Raw genomic sequence first — 21532 nt, 5'->3', positions numbered from 1 at the left:
TTTTTACGGTCTCCTTGGTAGTCTGTCAGTTCCTTTTGCACACAAAAAAGGCAAAACAAGTATGGTAATTTATTTCAAATATGGCTAACAGATTCAAATTGTCCCAAGTATTATTGCAATTTTTTTAGCTCTCTTTGCTGGACAGGTATATTCAGATCATATGCAAATTTTCAACATGTTTCCTGTATTAAACTTACTTCTAATATTGGTGTCATAAATATAAAGGGAAGGGTAACCATCTTTAAATCCCTCCTGGCCAGAGGAAAAACCCTTTCACCTGTAAAGGGTTAAGAAGCTAAGATAACTTCGCTGGCACCTGACCAAAATGACCAATGAGGAGACAAGATACTTTCAAAGCTGGAGGGTGGGGCGGAAACAAAGGGTCCTCTCTGTCTGTGTGATGTTTTTGCTAGGACCAGAGCAGGAGTGCAGGTCAGAACTTGTAAAGAGTTAGTAAGCAATCTAGTTAGATATGCGTTAGATTCTGTTTTGTTTAAATGGCTGGTAAAATAAGTTGTGCTGAATGGAATGTATATTCCTGTTTTTGTGTCATTTTGTAACTTAAGGTTTTGCCTAGAGGGATTCTCTATGTTTTGAATCTGATTACCCTGTAAGGTATTTACCATCCTGATTTTACAGAGGTTATTCTTTTACTTTTTCTTCAATTAAAATTCTTCTTTTAAGAACCTGATTGCTTTTTTCATTGTTCTTAAGATCCAAGGGTTTGAGTCTGTGTTCACCTATGCAAATTGGTGAGGATTTTTGTCAAGCCTTTCCCAGGAAAGGGGGCGTAGTGCTTGGGGGATATTTTCGGGGGGAGATGTTTACAAGTGGGCACTTCCCCTCTTCTTTGTGTAACACTTTGGTGGTGGCAGCGTTTAACCTTAGCTGGTAAGAATAAGCTTAGGAGGTCTTTCATGCAGGTCCCCACATCTGTACCCTAGAGTTCAGAGTGGGGAGGGAACCTTGACAATTGGCAAATTAAAATTAATACTACCAGACTTTTGAATTACCCATAAAGATAACTACATCTGTTAATCTGAAATACTCCTCCAACAGGTTTGAAAATATAATTATAACTATTTCTGTTTGTACTCCTTTCCCCTCCTCCTTTCTAAAAAAAACTGGACCAAATTCTCCCTTCAGTTCCATTGACAGAATCCCATGATCTCAGTATGGTAACACTAGTGGAATGAGAGCAGAATTTGATATCCTAATCTACATTTTAGGGATTTCTCATAGGGACAGTGACTAGCAGTTTTGTGGAGACCACTCAGGGGAAAAAGGCTGTAAAGTTGAAGGTTACAAATACAATACCTGCATGGGATTTACTGCAGTGTTCAATAATAGTTGTTATTTAGATTATTTAAAGTGTGAGTGGAAAACTACTTACATAGCAGAAGAATCTTCTCACCACGGAATGGAACCCAAACTTCCCCTCTAAATGAACAGACACCACAGAAGAAAGACCAACCCATAGCAGGATCTAATACCATACTCACCAGTTAAAATTCCCTCTTATCATTAGGATCTGGTATTACTCTGAAGACTTCAGGATAGTGGGGCATTAGGCCTGTAGTGTTTTGGACCATTGAGACCTTTTTTTAATAAATATGGTGCTGCTGAACCCAGAGGATATCTAAGCTGCAGGAAGGAAGAAAATATTCCCAGGTGATAAAGTGTGTGTGTACAATTTTCATGAGATTTTCTTCGCGCCAATCAAAACTTTTATTTCTCCCATATGAGACAAGCAGTCTTCTTCCTCTTTATTCCAGGTTAATATATTTCTTCACCTTACCCTGGTTTCTATTCATGTCACCATCTACCTTGCTGTCTCACTTTTTGGGTTAAAAGAAGCATGCACAAGAATGAGGAATAATTAACGTTTTAATCTCTGCTGCAAGATCTTGCTTTTGCTTTTTAAAATGCTATTCAAAGTACTAAGTATAAAATATTCACTATATTTTGCTTATCTGTAGTGTCAGTAATCTTTGCAAAGAAGTGCAGCAGATTATATAAAAGAATCAGGCCATCCCTTAAAATAGTTCTGAAGATTTTCTTCACAACCTTAACAACTGGAAGTGAATCTTCTTATGGCTGCTGTCTCCATATTAGCCTTCTCCATCAACCTCACCCTTTCTAACCACTCAAACATTCAGGGCCCACACACCACTCCTATGCACCAGTTCTTTTCCACACAGGTCTTAAGTAGAGAGTAAAGATCTCCATGATTCCCCTCAAGAACCCCACTCCTGTTCAAAGGATCAGGAATTAAAATATGCACCAGCAGGCTTCCTTCCTTTCACTCTTCCATGTAGGTCTACACCTACCGTTCTGCTTCCTCCTCCCCCTTCCCACACATGCACACATACTACCTTCCTTCACTCCAAGCTTTACTACCTGTCCCATTCTATGTCCAAAGAGGACGGGATGAAGTTGCTCTTTCATAGGTCTCACAGAACCCTCTTCACCTAGAGCCTGAGAGAGGTGAGTGAAGATGCCTCCAATTCATCACAACTCTTTCTGAGGATCCATCTACATTTTTCCTCCCATGTCCCTAACGGGCCCAGCACCCCTGACCACAGCACTATCTTTTTACCTGTACTTCCCACATACGCCTGGCTCGCTATCTCCCTACAGTCATCTCACCGGTTTGTTCATCCCTGTGATCCAACTTTCCCAGCGTTTCAACCATTCTGCTTGATGTCCCCATGTTTCTGGCTCAAGAATCTTCCAACCTGCATTCTTTAATTCTCACTCAGTCCTAACTCCTGAGGTGATTCCAGGATTTCCTGGTGGGGAGCTAACAGACCACACTTAAAAAGAAATCATCAAGGAACAGAGAATAGTTAATCCCCAGCATTTTCCAGTAAAGGCAGGATGCCTCTGCTATAATGTCTTCTGTTAGTGCATGTGGTGTACCTGTGCCTCTAGCTTGTTTCCTTGGCTGACTATACCATTCAGCATAATCATGTGAATAAAAAATTGAAAAGTAAGAATTTTATTTCTATACCTGGAAATTAAAGTAGCTGAGGCAGCTCTTTTGGCAGTGGTAGCATCCCATTGAACTGAAAGGTAATTTCCAGGGACTGCATCTTTGTAAGTATTTCTGCAGCAGTGGGTAATGATTTTAATGTGCAGTGCTGCATTTTAATAGCCAATCAAGATGGCTATTAAGATATAGCATTGTACATTAACATCACTGCTGCACAGAGGAGTGCGGGGGACTGCTCCTCAGATGATCGCTGTCTCTGCATTCTGCGTCACAGAAGTGGGTTTCTCAGTTGCTTCTCTGGTCTCCTGCAAGGGAAACACTCTGTTGGACACCCAGATCCCAAGGAGAGAAGAGTGGGGGAAGTCCTCTTGTAAGACTATCAGTTGTTCTCACATAGTAGGCTCAGTGAAGACAGGAAAGAGCCCCTTTGCTCACTGATAGTGAAACTTGGAGGGTACAGATTTTCAGGAGTGAAGTTCTAAAAAGAGGCTGGAGTTAAAGACTAAGCAAAAGAATGCAACACTTAAAAGAAACAGGGAGCTGAGAGAAAAGATTACAAGATGTGGGGCATAGGGGAAATATAGGAGGTGCTGGACAGTGGAAGTACATACTATCTCAAAATTTCAAAATGCATTATAAACATTGAGCTTTCACTCTTGGGAAGGTGATGAATACTCTGGGCATACTCATTCATCCCTCACTATAAGTAAAAGGGTTTCTTCACATAATTTTCTCCTCAGTCATTCTTCCAGGATGTTTGCTACCCAACCCACCAAACTCTCCACAGACCTACCCCACAAGTGGTGGATCTCCTAAGATCTGTGTCTCACAATTCCTTCTACCTGGCAACAGAAGCAGCACTGGCTCTAAGGCTGCCCCTGAATCCCCTTTCCCCCCAAAATGTGGTGGTCCAGGAAAAAGGAAGCTGTGGAAAGGTAATTCAGTTTCTTTTAATAGCACCCTTTCCTGTGATAGGCTTTGGGGATCCAATACAACTTCTGGCTGTAGCATATTTCTGATGGATTAGCCTTCACCTCAGGAATACAATTTTCATCCTTACAGTCCTTCCCACTTCTCTCTTGGTTTATCCACTGTTTCCTCCTTCCTGTCCACCCCTCCTCCCACTCTCCCTCCCCACATGGATCCCTAGACCTGCAGAAAGTCTATCATAGGAAAGAATGTTATTGCAGAAGCTTTAAAACCTATCAGTCCATATATAAGGGAGAGACCTCTGCAGAGATTCCCTTCCAAACACTAATTCAAGAGCTCAAGTGGGCCTTATTTTTATCATGTATCCCTCTTTATCCTCATTTTAAAGGTGAATTGACAGAATCATAGTGGATAAATTACTTGTCCAAGGTCAAAGAACATGACAGTGTCAGAGATGAGAATATAACTGAGGAGTCCTGATTCTAACCAGCAGTACATACATTCTTGCTCTTGCAAACTTTTCCTGATGCCTGTTGAAATTGGACTCTACATGTGAGTAAAGCTATTTGCCTGAAAAAAAGTTTGTGGAATTGGGCCTTAATTATTGAAAAACGTAGACAGCTATTGTTAAAAACAAAATGAGGAGCTGGAAACCTGAAAGTAATATACAAAGTTCCCTTGCTGAGTAATCTTTTTGGAATGGAGGAGAAAACTAGCATAGTTTTCTAGGTGATAAAGTAACCGTCAGCATAGATTTGTCAAGAGAAAATCTTGTCATATCATAGAATCATAGAATATCAGGGATGGAAGGGACCTCAGGAGGTCATCCAGTCCAACCCCCTGCTCAACCTGATAGCTTTCTTTGACAGAGTAAAAGCCTTGTGGATAGAGGGGAAGTGGTAGATGTGGTATATCTTGACTTTAGTAAGGCTTTTGGTACTATCTCACATGACCTTCTCATAAACAATCTAGAAGGATCTACTATAAGTGGGGTGCATAACTGGTTGGAAAACTGTTCCCAGAGAGTAGTTATCAGTGGCTCACAGTCAAGCTGGAAAAGCATATTGACTGGGGTTCTGCAGGGCTCAGTTCTGGGTCCAATTCTGTTCAATATCTTCATAAATGATTTGGATAATGACATAGATAGTACTCTTATAAAATTTGTGGATGATTCCAAGCTGGAGAAATAGTATGAAGAAAAAAGAATGAAATTCAATAAGGAGAAATTCAAAGTACTCTCCTTAGGTAGGAACAGTCAATTGCACACATATAAAATGGGAAATGACTAACAAGGAAAGAGTACTGCAGAAAGAGATCTGGGCGTCATAGTGGACCACATGCTAAATATGAGTCAACCGAGTAACGCTGTTGCAAAATAAGCAAACATAATTCTGGGATGTATTAGCAGGAGTATTGGGAAGCAAAACAGGAGAAGTAATTCTTCCACTCAACTCCATGCTGATTAGCCCTCAACTGGAGTATTGTGTCCAGTACTGGGTGCCACATTTAAGGAAAGATAAAGACAAATTGAAGAAAGTCCAGAGAAGAGCAACAAAAATTATTAAAGGTCTAGAAAACATGACCTATAAGGGAAGATTGAAAAAACTGGGTTTGTTAAGTCTGGCAATGAGAAAATTGAAGGGGGACATAACAGTTTTCAACTACATAAACGATTTTTACAAGGAGGAGGGAGAAAAAAAATCTCCTTAACCTCTGAGGATAGGACAAAAAAACAATGAGCTTTAACTGAAGCAAGGGTGGTTTAGGTAGGACATTAGGAAAAACTTCCTGTCAGGGTAGTTAGGCACTGGAATAAATTGCCTAGGGATGCTGTGGAATCTCCATCTCTCAGGGTTCCTTCCCCATTCTGAAAATCGTCCCTGTAAAATCAGGATAGAAAATATTCAGATTTTCAGGGTATTCAGATTCAAAACACAGAGGCGCCCCCTCTATGCAAAACCTTACAGAAAACAGGAATAAACGTCCCTCTTAACACGGGGAAAATTCACATAAAACAAAAGATAAACTAATCCGCCTTGCCTGGTTTACCTATACTGGTTGCAGTACTGGGGACTTGGATTAGGATGGGTTGGAGAATGGGTTGGAGAATGTAGGATGGGTTCTGTCTGGCCTCTCTCAGTCCCAAGAGAGAACAACCATGTAAACAAAGAACACAAAACAAAAGCCTTCCCTCCCCTAAGATTTGAAAGTATCTTGTCCCCTTATTGGTCCTTTGGATCAGGTGCCAGCCAGATTAGCTGAGCTACTTAACCCTTTACAGGTAACAGGATGTTGCCTCTGGCCAGGAGGGATTTTATAGCACTGTATACAGAAGGGTGGTTACCCTTCCCTTTATATTTATGACACCATCATTGGAGATTTTTAAGAGCAGGTTAGACAAACACCTATCAGGGATGGTCTAGATAATACTTAGTCCTGCCATGAGTGCAAGAGATAGGACTGGATGACCTCTTGAGGTCCTTTCCAGTCCTAATATTCTATAAAACCCATTTACAAAATTCAGCAGGAAGCACACAAATGAATTCTGCAGGCTGAAAATTACTATATAAAATCTCAGCCTGGAAGAATTTCTGGGTCTTTTTTGTTGATCATCATTTAAGGGGGAAAAAAACAGATATTTTGAACTTATAGGAGTATACAACCAAAAGTCATTTACTTCAGAGGAGATCTTAAAAAAAATCTTATAAATATTTAAATAGAAATAAGAGGACATTAGTGTACAATTTTAATGTTTACCTTTCTTTATTTTCTGCCTCTAGTGTGGTAATGACAACACTGGCCCTTTCAACTCTCTGACAGTGATGCCCTGAACTGTGTTGATGATGTCTCTGGGGATAAGGTATGTATGTTTGTTTTTATTCCCAATATCCAGAAGCTGTGTAAGATTTTATTTTAATACATTTTCATTGTTAGGAATTAATTCAGAGAGCACCATTTCCACGTATTATAGTCTTTCACAATGGAAAAGATGAAAACAACAAAGCTAAAAAGCATACTTAGCATAGAAGATGACAAGTCTCCAAGTTTATTTTAAAACTGCTGAATAAATCTTTATAAAGAAATAGTCCTTGAAAGCTCCTTTCCTACAGAAACATAATGGGCTCGCTTTACTTTCATTCTGCAGTACTGGTGATGAATTGGTAACTATGACAACACTAGCAAGCTGGGGTGTTTAATAGTAAAAAGTGAACAATTTTAGAGCAATTGTGAACGTGGAAAAGAGATATCAATCATATGGAAAAGGTTAGGAAGAGTGAATTTCTGAATGATACTAATTTGTTTTAGTGGTGGTCCATGGTATTCATATTACTAAACAAAATATAATGAAAATTAAAATGATCAGGTTGTATGAAATGTTTCATAATTCTTCTAGTTGAAGAGATTGGTTCAAATGTTAGTATTGTTCATTAGCCTGGCATAGTACTCTGTTATCAGGTCTGAGTAGGCTATGCAATAAGAGAAGCACTATTGTTTTTCTGTGCAGACACATTCCACTAGATGCCATCATACACCTCCTTTAAATAATAGATATATGTGCAAATAAGTTTTAGAGATGATGTAAATACCTTTGAATGTGCAAGCACACATGAAGGAATATGAGGAAATAGTCCTGGTCTGTAGACAAGGTTCATGTTTTATAACCTTTGCCACCATCTACCAGTGGGAACAGCACCATGTGTTGTGAAATAACAGCAGGTTATTTCAGAACTATTATATTTAGATGGATGCTTTTGGCACATTCTTGGCTGGATGTACAGGAGCTCAGTGAACACAAGGGTGAACACTGAGTAGGCGCAAGTTGCAACCATGTTTCGTAATGTGCAGATTGTATACAACCTTAATGTTAGCATTAACATACCGGGATTTCCTGAATCCTGTGTCTAGCATATGACTTGCTCATTTGTTCTTGGGCAAGTCACTTCAGGCCTGTTCCAAAGACCAACAAATTAACTGGAGTCTTTTTAACTGATTTCAATAAGCTTGGGCTCAGGCATTAAAGCTTTCTGCTTCAGTTTCCCTATCTCGAACTTGGGATATTATTACTTGTGTACCTACCTCACATAGTATTGTGAGGATTAATTAATGGGCTAATGTTTGACTATGAACAAGTAAGTTCTATTCAGATGTTAAGAATTATTTTCATACAGTGAGACTAAAACACACTTGGAGTCAATCACTGAATTTGCAGATGAGGATACAACAGTGAACATAACTCTTATTTGAAAAATCTCCTGATACTTAGCGAAAATAGCATTAATTTAATGTTAATTTACCCACATACATAAACTAACCCTTTAAAGAACGTGTTTGGTTGTATATTAAATAGGCTTTCTGAATGCACTATTACTAATGCAATACACATTTTTAGTTTGTGAAAATTTTCCATAAGTTTTATGGTGATGAATATTAATGTATGCGGTATTAGAAAAACCATTACACTGTATACTTTTTTGTACTAAATGGCTTTCATACAATTATAACATCAAGATAGATGTACAATAGCATACTATCACAAACGCTGATCTGATAAAACAAGCTGAAGTAATCCAGCCAGGGTACAATATACAACAAACAGGATACAATGTTTGTAGCACAATATCCAATGCTAGAACAAGAAAACTATAATGTATCATGCATACACAGTATATTAAAAAAATATATATCCAGTATCACAACAATGATACAATGAACAGGTATTCCAGAGCACTCAATCCTAGTTCTGGTCTAGTGAACATAAATTAAACTTTTATGGATTTCATGAAAACATTGTTACTGTTCTACAAAACAAAGTCAGAAATCATGGTAAAATCTTGAAAATGTATTCAAACAGACATTAAAAGGATTGCTTAAATTACTCGTTAGAAATTTAAAAATCATCAACAGAAGAAAGACATGCACAAGAATGTATTGGGTCACATCATTTTTGTAACACTATATTTGAAAATATCTAAATATTAGTAAGTTCAGGATTGATGATACAATTCTTGATGAGGAAATAAAACATCATATGCTATTAATCAGAATAAACGAGTAAGCCATAGCTTTTCTTGAAATATAATTACTGAAGCTGTGGTGTAGCTCAGCAGCCAATAGTCCCTACAACAATAAATTATAAAAATGGAGGGTACCCACTATGTCTACGGGGAACAAAAAATAAACAGAACACGACACCTTGCAGCTACAACATTAAAAAGTGACATAACGTACCAATATTATGAAGTTACATATTTTTCTGTTGAGAACTTCAAAACTTCCCCCATCATGCTTAATACTCTTTCCTAAACTTGTGCCTCAAGCTGGTTAATTCAAAAGTCACACACAACCCAACATAAAATTTGGCTTATGTTAATATAGATGGAACTCTTCTTATGTGATTCCAAGGGTATATCTACACTGCAATCATGGGATATGATTGTAGCTGATGTAGATATGCCTGAGCCAGTTTTAATCTAGCTGTCTCAGGTACTGGAGCAGTGAAGCCATGTCAGTGTGTAATAACTCACAGGGCTAGCCCACACTGAAGTGCGTACTGCCAGAGCTTCATTGCTGCAGCACCTCTAGCTAGATTAAAGCTGATTTGATTGTGTCTGCACAAGATGCAATCACACCACATGGTTATAGTGGAGACATACCCCAAGAGACATATCACTTCAGGATGTTATCAAGGGAGCAAGAATGGCTTTGCAACTGCTTTGCTCCCCTTTCAACCGCTGCCAGTATGGGAAGGGGCCATGTGAGTTCATATGTATGTTGGTTTGCTGCTGCTCCTTTGGTGTCAATTCCATCAGGGTTGTTTAGTAACCAAACCTGTCACCAAGTTCGACCTCCTGTCTTGTGGGGATACAAACTAGTAAAAGACAGGAAGATAGTTTTAAGGTCAAGGCACTTCACTGGGACTCAGCAGGTTCAATTCTCAGCTTTCCCACATCACAGGCTTTTGGTGTATCTCAATATACCCATCTATAAGAAGGGGACAACAATACACATTTTCTCTCATCCTCTGTCTTGTCTAGTTGGACTATTAACTCTTCAGGGCAAGGACTATATTTTATTATGTGTATGTGCAGTACCTAGCACGACGATGACTGGGAGGTGCTACTGTAATACAAATAGAGACAATAATATGAAAAAAGAAAAGAAAGGTAAATCAGGTTAGGTGCAAGAAGTCCTTGCAAAGTTCATCCTACCAGCCCAAAGATCAGAGAAATATTTAAGTTGATAAAATCAGGATTCTTCCCCACAAACTGTGGTATTTATTACTAGAGACTGTATAAGAAGTATGCTTAAAGAATTGTGAGAATATTTTTAGAAATATGTGGGCAGTATTTTACCATGTTGACCCCCTAATTATAGGTGAAAATTAATTATTGTGACTACACAACATCTTTAATCTAATTTTTTATAGGATTATACTTATAAAAGATCAATGTCACCCTTCTAGCTCACTGAAGGATAAATAAGTGTATTTGAGAGCCAACAAAGCTTGCACTCCACAGTGGAGGAACAGAAGGTGAGAGAGGCTGAGTCACATTTTGTTAGTGCTCATCAGCTACTGATAGATTAGTTTTCTATATGAGTTAATGGGAGAAGGTTTTTGGTGGGTTGCTTTGTAACAAAAGAACAACAAGCATAATGCATGTTGTTTCTGTAGTTAGAGATGACTGCTGAAATAGAACAGTGTACGCTAATAACTCTGCTTTGCTTAAACATATAAAATTACCAAACCTGATTGCTATTTTAAAGCTTTCTTACATCTGAGCTCAGTTCTGAGATTTATAAAGTAGTATACATAATGAAAATGGGATTTCCAGTTTAGCAGATACTAATTGCAAGGAATAAGCAAATATATGTAACTTCTATTGGAGTAATTCATGCCGTATGTAGTATACTGAGCTAAGCAAAATATTTTTGGCAAATAAGTTATTTGCTGAAACACGCAGTTTCAGGTCAAATGAAAGTGTTCAGAAATTGGGGTCAAATTTGAAGAGTTTCAACTGCAAAATCTTCTGTATAATTCGAAACATTTAATTTTAATATTTAAGAATTGAAACATCAATTTTTCATTTCAAAACATTTTGTTCAGAAATTTAGTTAGATTTTACTTTAAAAAAACAAAAAGGGGCAAAAGATAAGCATTTAATTCAACCTGAAAAAATTAGGAGCAGTTTTTCACTTCAGTGAGAAACTGAAAAATTATCAGTTCATGTTGATATGAAATATATTTTTTTCAGATGTTTCTGAAACAAGAAATCATTTATTCTTTCAGATCTAGTAGTATAGGCTTCATATACTAGATTTATAAGAGATAATTATGACAAAGAACCTGAAAACACTTTTCTGGAAGGTAATGGGGCCATAGCTGCAGAGGTGCACCCTTGACCTAACATGGACCGCAAAAGAGGAAGGATGGTCTAGTGTTTAGGCCGGTCATCTAGGATTTGGGAGACCTGCATTCAATTCCCTGCTCTACCAAAATTCTGTGTGACCTTGGGGGAGTCACTTTGCTTCTCTGTGGCTCACTTACCTATCTGTAAAATGAGGACAACAGTACTTCCTTACCTCTCAAAGGTGGTGTGAGGATAAATACTCTAGAGACTGTGTGGTGCTCAGATACTATGGTGATTGGTACCATATAGAAAACTGGACCAGAGTTATAGGATTGCCTGCGCTAACTTTGTGATCATGTCTCTATAATTCCTAGATTAGGACAACACTTCATATTACAGCTCTAACCACTCTTTTTCAATATGAAAATGATAAAAGTGTGTGTGTGTGTGTGGAGGGGGGGCATTTAGATACTCCCAAGTTGGACTATTAGCAAGGACTGAGAATTGGTAGAACAATAAAGACTGCACTTCTCCTCCATTACCCCTTTACTGCTCACCACATACACATTAAGCAAAAGAAAGTGAAGGACTCTGGAACTTTTTTTCTACCATAACATACTCCTAAACGGGCTTTGGTGCTAGAACTTCTTGCAGAAGTACAAGAGGGTCATAAAATGCACAATGCCCCTCAGATGCAAATTGAAACAAAAGAAACCTGCAGTTCAAATACATTTTCCCCTGATTTCTGCTAAACAGAAGCCCACTTAAATATAAAGCACTTAAAACAAGCTTGATGGTCCATGCATTTTTATTCCATTTTTGTGTATTATGAACATTTATAAAACTCCCTGGTTTGTTCTGTCACTGTCTATAAAAATGCAAAGTAATTGATGAGGAAGTGGCCCACATTCTCACTCAGCATTTTAAATCTGAGAATTTCCATTTACAGCTTACAAAAACAAACAAAAGGTGAAGTCTGACTATACAGGTTTTAAATTTTTTAAAACAATATAAGCGATTGAAACAAACTTTGCTTATTACATGGTTAGGAAATAGGGTGGTTTTTTTTTATAGAGCTAGATTCTGAGACCCTTTCTCAGAGTAGCAATTCATTTCCCAAGCAGTCCTATTCATTACAGAAAAAAATCCATAAAACAGGAAATTTGCTGTAGTAATCCTTTTGATATTAATGGAACAACTCAGAGAACAGGGTACTATTCAGCATAAGCAAGGGAACACAGTCTAATCCAAAGTAAGTGTTCAGTATTAAAGTATGTAAGCAGATCTATGTGAGAATATAGAAAAGTTTTCTCCTTCACTATCAAAAAGCAGAACCAAAAGCCATTGCATTAGAGTTTAGTTTGATACATGTTCAAGAAATGAAAGAGAATCTTATTTCTGTCTTTCATAAATTATGAGAATTACCATTTGTAAGCATTCCTGTGCCAAGTGAAACAATTTATGACTAGCATTAGAAACTGTCATTAAATCTTCTTTTTCACCATTCGGTGAAAGGAAAAAACTTCCCTTTCTTATGTAACATTTCTAAATTTTTTTGTAAAATACAACTAACAATTTTTTAAACAGAATAGTCCATATGTTAAGAACAAAGGAATTAAACCTACACTTACTTGATGGGAGAAGATTTCTTTCTTTAAAACTCAGTGTTTGGTGTCCATTTTTACAAATTAAAGATAATGAGCAATAGGCCATTGTTTAACTGTTCAAATATGCACTGTGACTCTGCATATGTCGTGAGCAGCTCTATTTTTCATTTAATTAGACTCAAAGGATAGATTATGAAAGTAGGCACAGCCCTTTAGCAATGAGCAGTAGTACGTGGCTTTGGCTGGGAAACTGGTGACTCAGGCATGCTTTTGAGAGACAATTCTATCTCTGTTTCTTTCAGGAGTGAGTAGGTAGGGATATAATTCTGGCCTATACTAACAGTGAATTATTGTCTCTACCCTTTCTGGGTCATTACTCTTTGAAACAACTAGGAATGATGGAGCCAATGGTTTACCCATTTCCTGTCCACCTGCTTCAGCAAAGGAATAAGCCACATTCACTTCTATGGCTGAATCCAAGAACCTGGTAATCCTCATAGGGTTGAAGGTGGGTTCTTACTTCCTTTTACTTGCTTATGCAGATGTATAGACTGAGTCAAAATCTAGCAAAGAAAAAGCAAGTTTGATTATAGTGTGCTCTGAACATGTCCTTTGTAGATGGGGAGTGTGGGAGATGTATCATCCCATCTCTTTCCTAAAAAAACCTGGCATTCATAGAATCATAGAATATCACGGTTGAAAGGGACCTCAGGAGGTCATCTAGTCCAACCCCCTGCTCAAAGCAGGACCAATCCCCAACTAAATCATCCCAGCCAGGGTTTTGTCAAGCTTGATCTTAAAAACCTCGATGGAAGGAGATTCCACCACCTCCCTAGGTAATGCATTCCAGTACTTCACCACCTTCCTAGTGAAAAAGTTTTTCCTAATATCCAACCTAAACCTCCCCCACTGCAACTTGAGACCATTACTCCTCGTTCTGTCATCTGCTACCACTGGGAACAGTCTAGATCCATTCTCTTTGGAACTCCCTTTCAGATAGTTGAAAGCAGCTAACAAATCCCCCCTCATTCTTCTTTTCTGCAGACTAAATAATCCCAGTTCCCTAAGCCTCTCCTCATAAGTCATGTGCTCCAGTCCCCTAATAATTTTTGTTGCCCTCCACTGGACTCTTTCCAATTTTTCCACATCCTTCTTGTAGTGTGGAGGCCAAAACTAGACACAGTACTCCAGATGAGGCCTCACCAATGCCAAATAGAGAGGAATGATCACGTCCCTCAATCTGCTGGCAATGCCCCTACTTATACAGTGCAAAATGCCATTGGCCTTCTTGGCAAACAAGAGCACACTGTTGACTCATATCCAGCTTCTCATCCACTGTAACCCCTAGGTCCTTTTCTGCAGAACTGCTGCCGAGCCATTCGTTCCCTAGTCTGTAGCAGAACATGGGATTCTTCCATCCTAAGTGCAGGACTCTACACTTGTCCTTGTTGAACCTCATCAGATTTCTTTTTGCCCAATCCTCTAATTTGTCTAGGTCCTTCTGTATCCTATCCCTACCCTCCAACATATCTACCACTCCTCCCAGTTTAGTGTCATCTGCAAACTTGCTGAGGGTGCAATCCACACCATCCTCCAGATCATTAATGAAGATATTGAACAAAACCGCCTGAGGACTGACCCTTGGGACACTCTGCTTGATACCGGCTGCCAACTAGACATAGAGCCATTGATCACTACCCGTTTAGCCCGATGATCTAGCCAGCTTTCTATCCACGTTATAATCCATTTAGCCAGCCGATACTTCTTTAACTTGCTGGGAAGAATACTGTTGAAGACCATATCAGAAGATTTGCTAAAGTCAAGGAATAATACATCCACTGTGTTCCCCTCCACAGAGCCAGTTATCTCATCATAGAAGGCAATTAGGTTAGTCAGGCATGACTTGCCATTAGTGAATCCATGCTGACTGTTCCTGATCACTTTCCTCTCCTCCAAGTGCTTCAAAATTGATTCCTTGAGGACCTGCTCCATGATTTTTCCAAGGAGTGAGGTGAGGCTGACTGGCCTGTAGTTCCCAGAATCCTTCTTCTTCCCTTTTTTAAAGATGGGCACTACATTAGCCTTTTTCCAGCCATCCAGGATCTCCCCCACTCGCTGATCAATGTTCATTGGTTTGAACATTGTAAAGGGACTTTTCTTCTAAATGGTAAAACTTGCATTGCACCTGTCATAAATATAAAGGGAAGGGTAACCACCTTTCTGTATACAGTGCTATAAAATCCCTCCTGGCCAGAGGCAAAACCCTTTCATCTGTAAAGGGTTAAGAAGCTAAGGTAACCTCGCTGGCACCTGACCCAAAATGACAAATGAGGGGACAAGATACTTTGAAATCTGGAGAGGGGTGGGACAAAGGATTCTGTCTGTCTGTGTGATGCTTTTGCCGGGAACAGATCAGGAGTGCAGCCTTACAACTCCTGTAAAGTTAGTGAGTAATCTAGCTAGAAAATGTATTAGATTTTCTTTTGTTTAATGGCTTGTAAAATAAGCTGTGCTGGAGGGAATGTATATTCCTGTTTTTATGTCATTTTGTAACTTAAGGTTTTGCCTAGAGGGATTCTCTATGTTTTGAATCTGATTACCCTGTAAAGTATTTACCATCCTGATTTTACAGAGGTGATTCTTTTACTTTTTCTTCAATTAAAATTCTTCTTTTAAGAACCTGATTGATTTTTCATTGTTCTTAAGATCCAAGGATTTGTGTCTGTGTTCAGCTGTACCAATTGGTGATGATTTTTATCAAGCCTTTCCCAGGAAAGGGGGCGTAGTGCTTGGGGAGATATTTTCGGGGGGAGACGTTTCCAAGTGGTCTCTTTCCCTGTTCTTTGTTTAAAACACTTGGTGGTGGCAGCATACTGTTCAAGGACAAGGCAAAGTTTGTACCTTGAGGAAGTTTTTAACTAATCTGGTAAGAGTAAACTTAGGGGATCTTTCATGCAGGTCCCCACATCTTTACCCTAGAGTTCAGAGTGGGGAAGGAACCTTGACAGCACCCCACATAAAAGTTTCCAAAGAGACACACATTTATAGTGTAAGCTTTGGCCTCAGCATGTACTCTAGATAGTTCAATGGAAGGGACTATTAATTTATCTTTTACTGGTACACAAAAAGTACAGCTACCAGCCTTCTATTTCAGATAGGTAGTTTTAGCAAGAAAATACTAAATATTTTAGGAAAGAAAATATGTTTGATTTTCAATAATCACTTTACAGTGTGAAAATGTACCAGGTACTTCACTGTACAGATTAAAATACATAGTTCTTACCTTGAAGAGCTTACAATCTAATAATATTAGATATGACCTTGGGCGGTGTCAGAACAGGTTGAGAAGGATGAAGAGTTACAGTGATAAAGGATCATGGAGTTATTTGTGTTCGTCATGAGCATATTCTGGTTGTTCACCTAAACGGCTTGTTTATTTATCTTACTGATATTATTTGACTGACTCCATTATTATGGGGACCACACAAGCAGAAAGTCTTAAAAGGGATTAGAATGAGTGGGTTCTGTCACAGGGTGACACTGGCCCTTTTAAGAGGAGTGCAACTGTGACTCTTCAGCTGACCCCAACTGGGCATAAGTGGGCAACTGGGGCCCCCAATTCAGTCGGGGAAAGGCAGGAAAGAGCTGTCTAAGAGACAGAGATTTGCAGGAGAGAGCTGTTAGAGATCAGAGACTTCAGGAAGTCCCCGAAGGAAGCTGCAGTAGATGAGCAAGAGAGGTTTGCTGGCTGACTTCCTCAATCCAGAGAACCAGGGTTGGAGAGGGCTGAAGGCCAGAGATCAGCATAGGGTATTGCCTGCTGGCTTGAAGCCAGAGGTCTGAAAGCAGGTACGCAGTGGAAAGTCTGCAGAACTCCAAGCTGGAGAACTGGACCAGGGAAAGAGTAATAGGTCCAGAGGGAATGAGGGATGCTCTCCTAGTGAGGAACTCCCAGCAGAAAGACTGTTGGAATTCCTGGTGGAAAGAATGGGGTTGCACACTAGCTGGAGTAGCTATCTGGTAAAAGGACAGAAAAGGACCCACCAGGAGCCTGGGTGTGGCAAAAGATACTGGAGTGTCATATGGGGCTTTGAGGGACCAAATGTCTGGAGTTTTTAAGGACTGTCTGCCCTGGGGTTGAGAAATGGACTGTGTTTGGCACTTTTGGTATAAACTATTTTGAGCTAAGTTTTTAGTAATACACTGGCCACAGGGGGCTTTATTATTGAGGCAAGGAAGTTTGTTTGAAGCCACTGTGGGCTCTGAAGAAGGGAGACTAAGGAGATGTGCTTGTTTGGCCACAGGACGATGCCACAGGTGAAGCTGTCCTATAATAGTTCTTTACTGTTGTGTATGACTTCAAATGAAGATGTTAAGGCATCAATCCAGCAAAGCACTTAAGTATGTGCATAACTTTAATCAAGTAATCCTGAGTTCCATGTGCTTAAGTTTTTCTCTGGTCAGGACCTACATCTGGATCTGAACTTTCCCATAATTTGGAGGTAATATTCAGATTCGGATGGATAGATGGATGGATTTGGGTTTGACCCTTTAGCCATCATTACACATAACACAACATCAGTTAATAACCACATGATCTTTTTATTGCCTTTCCTTGTTCCCCTATTTGTTGTTTTTCATCCTTTGTGTCATATCTACAATAGGGTCCCAATCCTTTAAGACTTTACTACTGTGAATAGTTCCACTGAGTTCTGTGGGACAACTCACTGTTTGTAAAATTCAGCACATGTGCAAATATTTGCAGAATTAAGATTGTATGCTACGTGGGCCAGAGGCCATATTCTACCATTATATAGTCATTGTATAAATAATATAATTAACAGTAGAAGTAAAATCTAGCAGTAAAGTATGGATTGACAGCCAAATCCAAACTCCCCCAACATTTGAATTCAAAATTTTCATCTGAGCTCATAGAATAAATTGCAAATTTAAAAGGCAACTATTATCATGCACATTTATTTATCTAAAAATGATCCTATTTTAAACCGGTAAGTACTTTAAGTTATAATTACTTTTAATGTCTTGGCCAAATTTGAATTAGCAAAACTCATTTGGAAATGTGCTTATCTGCATCCTTTCTTGTAGGGCAACTTCTCTCTCTTTATGAATTCCAAATAATTTCATTATCTGAAAGTCCTATACAGGTAACACCTTTGGGAAAGGTCCTGAATTAAGATTCTATATTGTAGTAATAATAATAACGTTAATAATAGGGATAGTTTTGATTACTTTATATTCAAGGCATTTCTGATGGATTTTTTTTTTTCATTTTATTTTGCTGGATGTACCGTGCTCATTCGAACTATTGTATTTTACCAGACTGCTATTTAAAAAGTAAGCAACTCTTGCTTCTCCTGCTCTAACAGAAAAATGTGAAGACAGTTTGTCTTATGGGGAAAATTTTCCCACAGTCCTACATAGTGAATAGACCTGTACAAATAGCTTAGTTTCTCTTTTCAGTTCATTGGCTATTCCTAAAAATGTTTGGATAGATCCAAAACTTTTTAAAAAAACTTTTGTTGAACTGAAAAAGTTTGTGTGTGTGTAGTGCATGTGTGAATGTATGTGTGTGTATATATATAAATATATATAGCACGTTAGCTCAAATGAAATACATCATTTGATCTGAAGGAAAATATGTTGTCTCATTTTTGAGTTTGTTTCTTTGTATTTTTAATAAAATTGAAGTAAATTTTGAAACAAGTCATTCTGAATTAAAAAATTTAAATAGTTTTGATATTTTTGAAACAAAACATTTAAATTTTGACTGAATTTGTTTTGGAGGGATGGGGTTTCAATCAATACAGTATGACAAAATCAACATGAATTATTCATTAATCGGAGCAAGGACTTAAAGCTGGGACACTTACATTCCCTGGGAATATCCTGACCACTGTTCTATCTCTCTTGCTGATCCACTGAATAAATATTCAGTTATTTAAACAAAGGGGAACAGCTTCCCTGAATGCTGTTAGGGCATGTAGGGGAAAACTAGGTTCAAAGCCCTAGTGTTAATTAGGTAAAGTGAGGTCTTTCACTGGGGATGTGGATGACCCAGGTTCATGTCCTAACCACTAAGCTATTGGCCGTTCTCAAGTGGGTAGTGCTCACATTTTCACACCAAAAGCAAACAAATAAACTTCATAAGATCTGTTTTATCTTGATGGAGGGGACAGGATGGTGGGACAGGATTTTTTTTTTTTTTAGTTGCAAAAAAATTCCTGGAATGAGAAAGCATCCTCCCACTCAGGTCTAGTGAGTTGGATAGAGTTTATTTATATCTTTGACATAGCGACTGTTTTGCATGTTTCTTCTGACACCAGGTGGTTTATGACATGCCAGTTATTTTAAACAAAAATCCTTGAGCTAAAATAACAATTCTATGACTTTTTAATGAAATTTTGTGTTGCAAGAACAAGAGTAGTAAAAATATTTTAGTAATAATTTCCCTTTTCATTTTATTGGTAGACACACATTTCCCTTTGAAAATATTTATTAAATTGCTACCCAAATTGATAGTTTCTATGCAGCTATTATATAGAATTCTATTTATATATTTAATGGAGAATTCAATCCTTTCTGTAGATGTTTTGAACAATTCTATGCAATTCTGTATAATGGAAATAACTTTCAAATACAATTAATGGCATAATCGAAAATTTTCAACTGAATTTCATATGATTTTTTATGGGGCAAGAACTTCAAAAGCATTGAGGCTCAGATTTTCAAATGTTCAGCATCCATGTGTGGGACCAAATTTTTGAAGTACTCAGAACCCACATTTGGGGCCAGATGTTCAAAAGATCTCTGACCCCATGTTGATATTTGAAACAAGGGCCAGCTTTTGAAAAATGCTTTGCACCAGGCAGCTCTTATTGTGATACTTGTGGTAAGGTTATCAAAGAAGCTCAGAACTTTAGATGCTGAACTTTTCTGAAAATATGGCCCCCACTGTGGGTGCAGAACTACTTGTAAAATCTAAACCCCTATCACTATTACATGTGAATAACTGACTTTTTTTTCAGTTTGCTGGCAGTTCTGAAAAATTGGAGGAAAAAATCAATTCAGGTTGTAATGAATTATTTCTATTGAAGTGAAAAAGTTCAGAAAAATTGTTTTGGGTCAAATGAAACATTTCATTTGACAAGAAATAAAATATTTTGTTTAGTTTGGGGGCATTTTTAGCCTTAAAAAGAAAAAAAAGCTGGATTCCAAAATGCAGGAGGAGATAGTTGTCCCACTTTATAAACATTAGCATGAATTTGACTTCATATCTTCCCCCTTCTAGTGATGTGCCCTAAGCACCAAGCCATGGGGTATTTTGAGGTGGGGACTCTCAATCTCTCTTGTTGAAGCTGTTCTACTTTGTATAAATCCTTGAATAGTAATTGGACCATATTTTTGCATGCATTCATGTTATCTAGCTCTCTAGCCCAACTGCTAAGCCCTGTGGGTGGAGGGGAACATCTGGGTTCCTGTTCCTGCTCCAGTGACTATTCAGGATTTTATGGGAACTGGCACTCCCTCATCTTCTGGTTGTTTTCTGAATGGTGCCTCTTCTTTATCTAACTTGAACAAATTGACTGTTTCATTGACAACGTTCAAACAGTTTTGACATGTCTGCATTTTTTCTTTTTTTCATTTCACCTTAACTATTTACCAGAACTGACACGAATTGCAAAATGTTTTGGTTGTCCAGAATCTTCATTTTTGACAAAAAAAAATGTCTGAAAACTTCTCCCAGTTCTAGAATTTAGGGTAATTTTTCATCTATCTTATTTGAATTTGCAGGGATTCTTGAACTATAGTGCAACTTGTGAAAAAGTTATAAATGAAAGAATCCTCCAATTAGACACTGGGGAAGTGGCTTGGACTTTGATGCACGCCTGGAAGGAACTGTTTAGTGGCTCAGCTGGAGAGCTGGGGCTAGAAGGACCCAGAGAGGGTGAAGACATTGCCTCCAGGGAGGGAGCCCTGTGGATACGGTTTGATACCAGGGCTGAGACCATTTAAAAACTGCTGTACTAAGTAAGGATGTGAGCCCAGGCAGGGCCACAGGAAGAGAAAGCCCAACTGAGGGCCATGGAGATAAGCCTCTGTTGGACCCCTGGATTTGTATTTCACATACAGACTGCTGAAGACCCACCACAAACAGAGAGAGAGTGCAAGTGCACACACTTGGACAAGGGGCACTCACAAGAGGTGAGTGCCACCCCGTTACAATGTCACATAGCTTTCATGAGGTGTACACTTAAATGGTGACCCACTAAAGTTTTGTTGCATCTTGAATTGACGTAAAATTGTTCCATTTGAAATAAGTGTTTCTACATTTACTGTACACTTATAGGATCAAGTCAGAACTGAATGATAACAAAGAGATTCTTATTTTCAGAGGAATCTAAAATCTTTATATATGGAAAGGAAATCTTTAAAATGTTTTAAAAAGAGGGAGTGTGAGAGAGCGTTTAGAATTCTTCTATCCACCCCCCTGCCATCTAGCTTCAAAGAAAAATTTAAGTCTAAAAGTTCAAGGATGCTGTTTCAATAATTCCTCTCATTTGAATGAAGAGGAGAGTTCTGACTTGATCCTTGTTCTGCTACAAGAATTTTTTTTTTCCAGAGTCTAACTC

Source organism: Chelonia mydas, chromosome 4 (genome assembly GCF_015237465.2).
Source record: "Chelonia mydas isolate rCheMyd1 chromosome 4, rCheMyd1.pri.v2, whole genome shotgun sequence".
NCBI classification, from domain to species: Eukaryota; Metazoa; Chordata; order Testudines; family Cheloniidae; genus Chelonia; species Chelonia mydas.
This window is presented reverse-complemented; position numbering follows the sequence as displayed.